At 50.4% G+C, this 12,698-nt stretch overlaps 1 protein-coding gene across 1 annotated transcript in view; it reads right to left on the bottom strand.

Moving 5' to 3' along the window:
* Positions 1-12,698, bottom strand: part of KIF26B (kinesin family member 26B) — a 464,452-nt gene that overhangs the window by 332,105 nt on the left and 119,649 nt on the right. The window lies entirely within an intron of this gene.

Below are 12,698 nucleotides of genomic sequence, written 5' to 3'. Positions count from 1 at the left end.
TTTTCGTCGCTCTGGGCATCTCTAATACTTGCAAACAATGGGCACCCAGGCAACAGAAAACGCACAATAAATAAGCACAGCCAGCAAATGCAGAAGTTACTCGATGCGTTCGTTGTGGCTCCATCCACCACAAAATGACTTCAGAACGTACTCTTCTCCTTCAACTAATGCTGGTATTCAAATCCTCCGAGAACGGAAATCATGCGTTTGATCTGCCTGTGTGTTTGACCTGCTTTATTCCTGGGTTTGGGGCAAGGGGGACTTGGGAAATAAATGTGATGTCATGGTTCCCCTTACGATCCGGGGGGACCGTATGTGCCCCCCACAGCTTCCGGAACTTAAAGGTGAGTTCCAAGGTAAGCCACTAACCCGTATGAGGACTGAAGCCGTGGCTTCTGCCACGCCTCGCGTGTTGCGGTGAGCTGAGCCGACAGGCATGCCCTCTCCTTTCAAGGTCTCTCTTTTGGGGGTATTGGCCAATCATGGCTAAACTGTGCAGCATCTCCAGTGGGGATAAGGAAGCGCTTATCTGTTCTCCTGATGTCTTTACTTGGGCGAGACCTTTCCTCCTTCAACGCTTCAATTTTCTCAACCGAAACAGGTAAAATTCGCTTGGAAAATGATCACAGTTAGGCTACAGGAGAAGATTCCTCCGGATTTTCCTCAGAGGAACAAAATGCTTGACATGTGCCAATACTAAGGTTTGTTGTGTTAAGCAAGGACATTTTATTTATTTTTTTATTTAAAAAAATTTTTTAGGGGCGCCTGGGTGGCGCAGTCGGCTAGGCGTCCGACTTCAGCCAGGTCACGATCTCGCGGTCCGTGAGTTCGAGCCCCGCGTCAGGCTCTGGGCTGATGGCTCAGAGCCTGGAGCCTGTTTCCAATTCTGTGTCTCCCTCTCTCTCTGCCCCTCCCCCATTCATGCTCTGTCTCTCTCTGTGCCAAAAATAAATAAAAAACGTTGAAAAAAAAAATTAAAAAAAAAAATTTTTTTAATGTTTATTTATTCTTTTTTTTTAATTTTTTTTTAATTTTAACGTTTATTTATTTTTGAGACAGAGAGAGACAGAGCCATGAACAGGGGAGGGGCAGAGAGAGAGGGAGACACAGAATTCGAAACAGGCTCCAGGCTCTGAGCTGTCAGCACAGAGCCCGACGCAGGGCTTGAACTCACGAACCGCGAGATCATGACCTGAGCCGAAGTCGGACGCTTAACCGACTGAGCCACCCAGGCGCCCCTAATGTTTATTTATTCTTGAGACAGAGACAGAGCGTGAACAGGGGAGGGGCAGAGAGAGAGGGAGACACAGAATCTGAAGCAGGCTCCAGGCTCCGAGCTGGCAGCACAGAGCCCGATGCGGGGCTCAAACTCACGAGCTGTGAGATCATGACCTGACCCGAAGTCGAACGCTCAACCGACTGAGCCACCCCGGCACTAGGTGGCTAAGCTAGGGCATTTTAATCAAGACAGAAACCCACTGACCACATTCCAACTGGTAACGAGAATGAGCACAGGAGACGGTGGTGAGAAAAATGTCACCTGTTCATGAAAATGTTTTATCTCAAATAGAAACATAGTAAATTTTGTAATTGCTATTGATATAAACAATGAAGGGAAAATGCTGGTGCCTAAAAAGGTAGTAGAAGGATGAAGTACGATTCCAACTACGTGACATTCTAGCAAAGACAAAACTATGACTGTGAAGCAGGTGAAATAGTCAGTGGTTGCCAGGGGTTAGAGAGGACGGAGGGGTGGAGAGGCAGAGCACAGGGGATGTTTGGGGCAATGAAACCATCATCCCGCATGCACCGTAATGGTGGGCGCATGTTTCGACACATTTGTCAAAACTCTTAGAATGTACAACACCAAGAGGGAACCCTGATGTAAACTGCGTGCTTCAGTTCATGACAATGTATCAATATAGGCTCATCAATTATAACATCTATCATACCACGGCCAGGCGTGGATAAGAGGGGAAGGCTGGGGGTAAAAAGGCATGGGTGGGGGAGCACCTGGGTGGCTCAGTCAGTTAAGCATCCAACTTCGGCTCAGGTCATGATCTCACAGTTCGTGGGTTCGAGCCCCGCGTCGGGCTCTGTGCTAACAGCTTGGAGCCTGGAGCCTGCTTCGGGTTCTGTGTCTTCCTCTCTCTCTGCCCCTCCCCTGCTTGCACTCTATCCGTCTCTGTCTCTCAAAAATGAATAAACATTTAAAAAAATGTTTTTAATCTATTAACTTTAAAAAGGAGGGGGGGTGGCTGGTAGAGGGATTTTTGAAATAGCTCTATGTTCCAAGCCTGCCTGCCTCTGAGCCTCAACACTAATTGCACGATAGTGTGCACATCCTGTAACCGTTCCAAACCTCCAGTCTCTCGTCTGGAACATGTAAGAATAACAATAGCTGATCTGCCTCACAGGGCTGACCATCGTGACAGTCAAAATAAAATGTATAAAAGCACTGTGTGAACAGTAACATCCTGAACGAATGTAAGTTACAGTTACTTACTGAACGAATGTAAGTTACAGTTACTTCTTTTTAATTTTGTTTTAATGTTTATTTATTTTTGAGACAGAGAGAGACAGAGCATGAACAGGGGAGGGGCAGAGAGAGAGGGAGACACAGAATCTGAAACGGGCTCCAGGCTCTGAGCTGTCAGCCCAGAGCCCGACGCGGGGCTAGAACTCACGGACCGTGAGATCGTGACCTGAGCTGAAGTCGGACGCTTAACCAACTGAGCCACCCGGGCGCCCCTACAGTTACTTCTAAAAACACGTCATTTCTTTATGAAAACTTATAGACCGTCAGGAACGAGTACATTTTCTAAAGTACATGTTAACAGGACGCAAAATGAGAACACTAAGCCTGTCTTCCCATGCTACCAAATCATTCCTTCTTGAGGGATCCATGCCTGAGCTGCAATGGAAAAATACTCATGAGCCTGACCCTCAAAATGCTTCCACTCACATGTTCGCAAAGCCAGAGAGCTGCATTTTCAAGTACAATCTTTTCTTCTCCAGTCCGACGGCAGAAATGGACCCCGGGCCCCATAAGTAGTGAGATCACAGTATTCGAATAATTTGCAAAAATTCCAGAAAGTGGCCTGGAACTCTAATCATGGTGCATCCCCCGGAATTCGTAGATACATTTTTAAGGAAGGACAGGCATTACGTGAGATGCACACACACAAAAAGACACAGCTCAGAGATCACGGAACATTCTGTAATCCAGGTACAGGCAATCATTTTATCAGTGTTTCTCTTGATGTAAATTAAAAACACAACACAGTAATTATTTTACCAAGCACGAAAGATGTAGTCATGGAGTAACTTCAGTGAGAATTTTAAACCCTCGCCTTGTGCCAAATCGTTTCCGTGGCTGTTTGTCAGGCCTGGCACGCGGCCAGCAGCAGGAGCCGTCGCGAGGAATGCTGAGCTAGAAGTGGCCCAGCAAAACGCCACATTGTCACCCGCTCCTCAGCGGGCTGTTATTTATACTGAATGATGACAGCCGTAAAAAGTCCCGAAGCTGGAAAATGCAGCAGACGAATGCAGGAGGACAGAAAGTTCCTAGAAGTCGATGTCAGTAAGGGGATCGAATCTGGACTTAACATCACAGAGCTGCATGACACCCAGTCAGCTCGTGTTTTGCTTTCTGTTGCTTGCACCCTGGGGGGTGTAACTTACGGGGAAAGAATACCCATAGGTGCGCTGCAGTTATGCCCTGAGGTCTGCAGAGTGATTACAGCGAACTCAAAGCCCTGCCCCTCTGCCCCGGCCTAGCTGAGGGCCCCGACAGTCAACACGACCAACCACCAGCCTTTCCCCCTCCCGGTTACCTGCCTTCCTGTCCCCACCTCTCCCAGTGGCCTATCTGTAGACCTTTCTATGGCTCTGATCTCTGTTACTCTGCCAGATCGCCCAACTTCGAAAGGAAAGCTTCCCCCTCTCGTGGAGTCTCCTGGAACCTCAGAATGCATCTTTCCTGTAAGAGAACAACCATAGTCTCGCCGTTGTACCACGTCCCTCCCCATCATTGCCAAGACCCCCACGCTTTTTCTTCCAGTGCGTGATGCTTCATGAATCTTAGCTGTTTCTGCCAAGCTAAAGATGAATGTTAACCTGAAGAGATATAAAGACTGATATAAATCCCCCCCAGAACCATGATCCAAATATCCCTTTATTTATTTTTCCTCTTTATAAAGCTGTTCCTCTTTCTAGGAATAAAATGCAATTTTTTTTTTCCTAGTAAATCTTGGTCTAGGCTAGTCTTAAGTAGTAAGTTGTCCTTGTGTTCGAGAAACCCTTTTCTCTTTGCTTTGCTTTGGTGGATCTTGTCTCACTAGCCTGTGTTGACCTAACCCAGCCGTTATATCTCAGGAATGACAGACACCTGAGTTATGCAGTGTTTCCTGAGTTTCCGGAACCACCTTTCACCCTGGAACCCGAATGAGTATGTCAGAGTTTCCCAAACTCGTGCTCATTGCTTTCTGTCTTAGCTCTATGCCCTGAATTCAGGAGTCACAGCAAAGTCCCCGCTGTGAAAGGTCAGCACCTGAAAATCACAATATTCAGCCCCAGGACAATTCCCGCACTGATCTGTTACCCACAGCTCAGGAGGCAAACACACACTGGTGGGCAAGGGATCGTATCGAGTATACTTCCCAGGGGTAAAAGAGTGCCCTGCAGAAGCCCTGGGGAAAGCTAGCCAAGCCCCTGAGGGATAGTCACGTGGATGCTGGGGCACACTTCTCTTTCCAGAAGCTTCCTCTTCTTTCATCTTGTGGAGACTCAGTGGAACTCACACCTGTATTTGCCAGCCATTCATTGTATTGCCTTTTCTCCCCAGGGGCAAGTACTCGCATGGATTCGTTGATTTGTTTTGTCTACAGAGCCCTGCCTTTTGTGTGTACTTAATAAATATTTGCTGGGGTGCTGGGCTGGCTCAGTTGGTTAAGCGTCCGACTTCGCCTCAGGTCATGATCTCAAGGTTCATGAGTCGGAGCCCCGCGTCCTCGGGACTCTGCGCTGACAGCTCAGAGCCTGGAGCCTGCTTTGGACTCTGTGTCTCCCTCTCTCTCTGCCCCTCCCCTGCTCACGCTCTGTCTCTCAAAAATAAATAAGTAAATGAATATTTGCTGATTTGACCCAGAGTTAAATCTTGATATCCTTCAGGATCCTCTAGATCTCAGAGTTCTTAGCCCTCACGACAGGGGCCACACGAACTAAGAAAAGAACAGATTTGCCTCATCTCTGCTTCGAGAGGAGTCTGCCTCGGGAGAGAGGTCTAGTGCTATTCTGACCTGGAAATGAGGTGAGGCATAACCTGTAATCTAAGAGACATCGGCTTGCTCAAAAATGCTCAGTTCCCACGTGTGCCCCTATTTTTCAGGGCCGTTGAAGAGAGAAAGATAAAACCCGATGGCCATTCTACTTTTGCAAAGTTTTTTTTGTTTTAGGTCTTTATTCATCTGAAAGTCTTCCCATCGCTGGCAAGAAAGAAACGCCACATTCTGATGCGGCATCGAGTCTGAAGGGGCTCGAGGGAAGGGACCAGAAGCGCACGGAGAAGAGTCAGCCTCTGGAATGGGGGTCCGGCCCCTGGAGACTTAAGGAAACCAAATCCTTCCGGCTGCTCACTCAGGATCTCCCTGCCCCAGGCCACAGCTCTCGGCTTTCCCTGGAGTTCCCTGGCGTCCCCTGGCCTCCCCACTCATTCCTCTCCCTGCAGCCAAATCAAAGCACCGGTCCCAGTCGTGTGTCCTTAGGCTCACTCCGTCCCCCAAGGTGGTATTCAGGTGCTTAGGCTGTTTTTCTCAGCAGTGCCCCCAACAAAGGGCCTCCCTTGTAGCTCCCGCCTCAAGCTTAGAATAAACAGATCAATCAACCCCGAGGGACAGCAATACCCTCCTGAAACCCAGAAAAGGAGCCCCCGGACCTGCCGGACAGAAAAATGCAAGGGCGATTAGGCCCCCTTCGTATTGCTTATTTGTAAGCTAGAATTTCAGAATTTCGGGAGCTGGAAGGAAGCTTAGTCCAACGTCTTCCTTCTACAGGTAAGGAAATTAAGGCCCAGCCTTTAAGATCTTTTAATAATGCAACTGAATACAGTACGCCCATTTTCAAGCAGGTTTCTAGATTTATCTTCCTCTCGTTGAGCAGCAAAGCACAAAAACAACGTGGCGGCAAAGTTCCAGTGAGGGAGAGTGCAGAGCATCCAAATCACGCCTGAGATGTTGAAATCGTATATCACTGGTGCGTAACAGATCCAATATGCTCTCCTGACGGGGGCATCCATCACCCGGCCTCCGGGAGCCCGCGCCGGGGCCGGACAAGCGAGGCACCAGGACTCTTAAAGGAAACGTGCCAGAAGCAAGTGAAATGCAGGGCACCTTGTCTCCTTGAAGGTGACAGTGGGGTTCTGGAGCTGCTCTGGGTATGTCAGAAGCCCCCAGGGAAACCACACGTTTATCCATTATGCATTCTATCAAGTGCAGCAATTATGTCGAATCAATGTGGAGAGACCAGCTGTCCCAGCCAATCACAAACACCGCTGGGCGGTTACAGGTGTCTATGCCGGCACAAGGAGGACAAATGAGTTGTTACTTAATAAATGCAGGGGTATGAACTCGTGTAAACCAATTTTTTTTTATTTTTTATCTTAACTCCAGTATAGTTAACATACAACATAACATTAGTTTCAAGTGTACAATCTAGTGATTGGACACTTTCATACACCGCCCTGTGTGCCTCACAACAGGTGCACTCCTTAATCCCCATCACCTGTTTCGCCCATCCCCCACCCCCTCTCCTCTGGTGACCAGCAATTTGCTCTCTCTAGTTAAGAGTCTTGGGTCGCGTGGGTGGCTCAGTCGGTTGAGCATCTGACTCTTGATTTAGGCTCAGGTCATGATGATCTCACAGTTCACGGGTTCGAGCCCTGTGTGGGCTCTGTGCTGACAGTGCAAAGCCTGCTTGGGATTCTCTCTCTCCCTCTCTCTCTCTGCCCCTCCCCCGCTCGGTCTCTCTCTCTCTCTGTCTCTCTCTCTCACACACACACACACAAAAATAAATAGTCTGTTTCTCGGCTTGTCCCTCACTTTCTAGGTTTCCCCCTGCTCACTGGCTTTGTTTCTTACATTCCGCATAGGAGTGAAATCATGTGCTAAGCGAAATAAGTCACTCAGACAAAGACGAAGACAGATAAAACTGTTTTTTAAGGCGAATTCTATCAGAGGGGGGTAAAATAACAAAAGAGGTCGCTGAGAGTTCAAAAAAAAAGATTTGGAAATCACTGAGCTGGGGTCTTCATCTTGGGAAAAGAGGCGGAGAATGTTTCTACTGAGCCAGAATGAGTCTCCTTTGGGGAATAAGTTTCCCAAATAAGAAGCCAGGGAGCCAAAACGTACTCGGCCCAGGCAAGAGCAATCACACGCTAGCCTGTGGCATGAAACAGCCTGCGGTCTAGTGAGGTGGCCCTATACTGAATGGTGTACATGTGCCTGTCGCTTACCTATGACAATACAATAGGTAATAATGCAATTAATATAGTATATATAATATAATATATATATATATTATAATTTCTATATGTAATTACTAATTACATATGTGTGTACATATATATACACATATAATAATGGGAATCTAGTTCTTACAATGGTAAAATACACATAAAATCTACAGTTTCAACTCTTCTTAAGTGTCCAGTTCAGGGGATTCAGGGTTGTGCAATCGTCACCACCATCCTGGGGACGTTTATCCTCCCAAAGTGAACCTCTAGACCCACCGGACCATAACTTGGGGATGAGAAGCCGAATAATTCAGGTATCTGAGGGCACCCTGCCACTCACCGTGTATCATCACGTGACTTGGAACCTTGCTGAAGAAAAAGACGCTGCATATTAGAACACGGTGCGTCTGCCACTTCTAAGGCAAGGTAGCGAAATACCAGGGTATTTGCCAAGAGCGCTGACGCCGGGGTCAAGGGACACAGGGGCCAAGCTCAAAACCAAGCGTCTTGACGACGGCTTGGCACGCCGCCGATGCAGAAGGACGTGGGAGCCAAGCACGTCACGCTGTCTAGTCTGGCCTCATTCGCCCCCTCGCATGTCACTCCTGTGTTTAAGAAACGCGCGTGTGTGTTCAGTCACCTCTGTGGACGAGCTAAGCCTGTGCTGAGTGTCACTCAGAGGGCCCAGTGCTCCCCTTGATCCCGTCTGCCACCTAGTTAGGGATGCACGGATGCGCCCAGGATACTGGGCAAAGATCCACTTGCTGATAAGGCTACCCAGAGGGGCTGACAGAGCACAACAGAAGGAGCTTCTCCAAGGTGCTGAGACCTGAGTGACGGGAGGAGGCATGAGCGGGGTGGCGGGGGGGGGGGGGGGGGGTGGGGGGGGGCACGGCAGGGCAAAGGCCACCGCGTGTCAAGGCCGGGAGGGAAGAGAGTGAACTGGCTCACCCCGGATGACAGCGTGGGGGGGTGGGGTGGGGGTGGGGGTGTAACAATGAGCACTAAGGAGGCGTCAGGGGCCAAATCCCTCTCATTCAGACTTTGCTTCCTCAGGTCGAGGCGAATCATCGGAAGGTTGAACCAGGAAAATGGTATCCGTAAACCCGTCGTTGCGAGCCTTGAACCGGGACACCCAGGAGAGGCTGCGGGGTTTATTCCCATAAAACATCTACTTACAGGTGCCTCCAGCGTGACTTCTGGTAGTAGGAATTGCTTCCCTCGGGATCTGTGACACAGGTGCTTGTCCGAGGGGACCCCGCGCCCCAGCGCAGACCCCCCCCCCGGCCTGCAGACGCCGTGGCAGTCACCGCTCGTGGTTTTCCTCCCCTTCTGGGACACACAGAAGACACGGTGCCCAGCTCCTCGTGCCCCTGGCCAGGGCCACGCAGCCGGCACCGAACTCTGTCCCTTCCAGGCGGAAGCACTGAGAACCCAACACGCAGCCCCTCGGTCCCCCTTTCCCTGCCTCAGCGCCCCCGGAGGCTTCATGCTGGCGCAGAGGGGTCATGAGATCCACGCGGTTTGGCGACACGGACCCACAGGGGACTTTGCATAAACAAGTTAAACCACTGGGATTTCGCATTACAACTTAACGGAGCTGATCCTGACGGGTGCAGACGGGGCGCCACATGAATCCACTTTCATCCCCAACTCGGTTCCTTAGAGACCCCCTCCCGCTAGTGTTCCTTCGAGGCCTCCTGGTAAGGGGGGAAGGGTGTTGATCTGGTTACCGGGAGAGCTGGGTTCTGGTCCCGACTCTGCGACCCATCGGCCAAGTGAACTTGGGCAAATCTCAGCTTCCCAGTGACCCACTTTCTTCCATGAAGCGGAGGGCAATACTCACCACCCCCCAACCTTAAGAGTTGGCGTGACGTTTAGGATAAAAAGAGAAAAAATGCACGCAAAGATGTTGCACCAGGTACTAGTGGTCTAAGCATTTTGTTACAACCGTTAACGGCAGTGTCCTGGGGGAGAAGGGGAGGAATGAATTCAAATGTTCTTAATCTCCCCTCCTCTCAAAAACAAAAAAAAAACAAAAAAAACAAAAACAGAAACAAAAGAAAGAAAGAAAGAAAAAGGCTGGGGGTGGGGGGCGGAGCAAAAGACTTCTTCATTCATGTAGATGAAAAATCTCATTTTTGTGGCTCGAATAATTTCAGGTTTTGTGAAAGCTGATTATCACATGCGGGCGCAGATAATTTCCCCAGAGAACCGAACAAATTAAAATATATTTTTTAACTCCAACAAGCCGACACGGGCCACCGGCCACATCCTGGGTACAAGTTCCATCACGCAGCTTTAATCAGAAGCTGGGTGTCTAAGTAATATTCACCTGGCGGGAAGGGAGGCGGCAGGGTGACGGGCCGGAAGCGGTGTGTCAGGAGCCTCCAATCCCGGTGCCCATTACCCACCGCCGCCCCCCCCCCCCCCCCGGACAGCCACCTCCACACTGGACGTTCTGAGACCTACACGCGGCCTCCCCACCCACGACCCCAGGAAGCCCTCAGGCTGATACACCTGTGACCACACCCAACCCAGCTCGGCCGATTCTGAGCAGATAAGCCTGGGTCCCCAAAGAGCGGGCAGAACCCTGTCCCAGGGGAGACGGTAGCACGTGGGTCTCAGAAGCCTCAACTTCAGAGGCAGCTTTATTAAGCACAGTCCTATCCACTGATGACGGCGAGAGCCTCCGTCCAGACCCAAGGTGGGCCAATGGCAGAGATGCGGGCCTACTCGGGACACTGCTCCGCGGGTCACGCGTGCTCTTCGGGAGCTGAGGTTAGGATCCCACGAAGTGGATAACCACAAAGGAAAAACCCAGGAGGCGAGAACGATGCCCAAACAGGGAGACGCCAGCCTCACCTCTCTCTCCCCTTCCGCTCCTCGAGAACCTGCGTGCGCTCTCTAAGCCAGGTCTCTCCTGGGGCTCCATGCTGGGATTTGGACCCGGCTCTCGGCTCTCGGTAGAGATCCCCCGAGGTGCGGACAGAACCAGTGAGGGAGCAGGATGGTGCGGGAAGCACCGAATTCCACGTCAAACAACTTCCCCGCCATCCCTGCTCTGGTCCTTGCTGGCTGCGCGTGACCCCAGGAAGTGCTTCCTAAATTCGCAGCTGGGGGCGGGGGGGATCAGGAGTTGCTGTGACCACTTTTCAGCCGGCAGCCCCCACACTGACTCCTGCGGGCGCCCCTCTTCCCGCGAGCTCTCTCACTGCCTTCAGCAAGCAGCACTGTGCACGTGTCTGTCCCTCCTTTCCAGAGACACAGAGAAGCCTGGGGGGTCAAAGGGCCAATACCTGTGTGGTCCTCCCCAACGGGGCCCTCTCCTACTTTCACCCCTGGCAGCAAATGGAAGATCGGCTTTACTCAGATTAGGACCCCGAAAATATCACATCGTTTCCCAGTTTTGTGACCTTGGACGCCTTCCCAGACCTCTGAGCGCCTCGGTTCCCTTAGAATATCGTTATGAGGCTTATGTGAGCTAATATACGTAAAGTGCTTCGAAGTATGCCATAAATGTTATTACTGAGTTGTTTTTTTAAGTATTTGTTAATAAGTTTTTAAAGTTGTATTTATTTGTGAGAGAAAGAGAGAGAGAGAGAGAGAGAGCACAAGCTGGGGAGAGGCAGAGAGAGAGGGAGACACAGAACCTGAATGAATCAGGCTCCAGGCTCTGAGCTGTCAGCACAGAGCCCAACGCGGGGCTCGATCCCACGAACCATGAAATCACGACCTGAGCCAAAGTCAAGAGCTGGACACTTAACTAACTGAGCCACTTGGGCGCCCTGATATTGTTATTATTATAAGAATACTTAATAGACAAGAGAGTACGAAATCCTCCCTCCATTCAATGATTTCAGTTAGAAAGCCCATGAGCCCAAAGAAATTTTATGGCTATTACCTAAGGCCCGTGCTATCTGTCTCTGCAGATTGAATGTTTGTGTTAGGGGTCTACAGAAAAGCAGAAGTAACGGGATGTACGTGGGCACATGTGTGTGTAGACACATACATACAGGAGAGCCAGTGGGGCAGTTCTTGTCTGAAGGCCAGGAGGTTCCAGACCCAGGGAGAGACCATGCTTCGGTTCTAGTCCAAAGGCAGGGGAAAAAAAAACAAAAAAACAAAAAAACAGTGCTCCAGATCAAAGGCAGCCAAGCAGGGGGAGTTTGTTCTTACTCAAAGGGGCACCAGCCTTTTTGTTCTATTCAGGCCTTCACCTTATTAGATGAGGCCCACCCTCACCGGGGAGGGCAATCTGCTTTACTCCATCTGTGGATTCAAATGCTAATCTTATCCAAAAACACCGTCACAGACACACCGAGGATAATGCTTGACCAAACACCTGGGAACCCATGGCTCATCAAGTTAACCCCTAGAATTAACCATCACAAGGCCACTGGCAGCATTATTGGCACTAATAGCCCTTGGGGACCAGGCATTCCTGGTCATGTCAATCTCCGTCCCTCAGCTGTGCTCCCTGCACATCCCACACCGCTCAGAGTACTGCACGTGTTGCTACAATGTCCCGGTCAGTCCCCCTCCACACCCCATCGGGGTGGAGTTCTCACCTCGGGGAAATGGGTCCCAGGCACCTGTACCAGAAACGACATGCCTCCTTGGGCAACTAGCCTGCTTTGAGCGTGAGGGCCCTAAAGCGTGCCACTGATCCCATTCCGCTCTTTCAACTCTGTACCGAGAAGCTCATGACCAAGTCCGGGGCCACACCAGGCAGTCTTCATGCCTCGTAGCCTGTGTTCCAAATGCCGGGGGGACCTAAGATGTGGATTTATGTTTCTATCACTGCGTGGGTTTTAAAAAGACCTCACAAGCTTACCTCCGAATGAGGCAGGTACAGATGAGAACAAGATGTGTGCACTCACACGCGTGTCCCCACACACATCGTGTCATTTTCCTCTCCCCAGTACCTAGCACGGTGCCATTTTCCCCAAAACCGCTATGGAACTGGATTGATCCACAAAGTGGTAGTCTGTGAAATTGCACCACACCACATCCAAGAGGTCCTCGGGGTCACCAAACTTTCAGATTTCAAAGACAAGACCACACAGCCTTCTCCCTCCTCCTGCCAGAACTCCAGGAATGTGGTGACAAGTGTCCCTGTGTAACTGTCCTCCCCTGACCCAGAGGCTGACTCAAAAGGACTCGGGGAAAATCCCCATTCAATGGG

This window comes from Panthera pardus, unplaced genomic scaffold (genome assembly GCF_024362965.1).
Source record: "Panthera pardus isolate Hobbes unplaced genomic scaffold, ASM2436296v1 HiC_scaffold_21, whole genome shotgun sequence".
Taxonomy (NCBI): Eukaryota; Metazoa; Chordata; class Mammalia; order Carnivora; family Felidae; genus Panthera; species Panthera pardus.
This window is presented reverse-complemented; position numbering and strand designations above follow the sequence as displayed.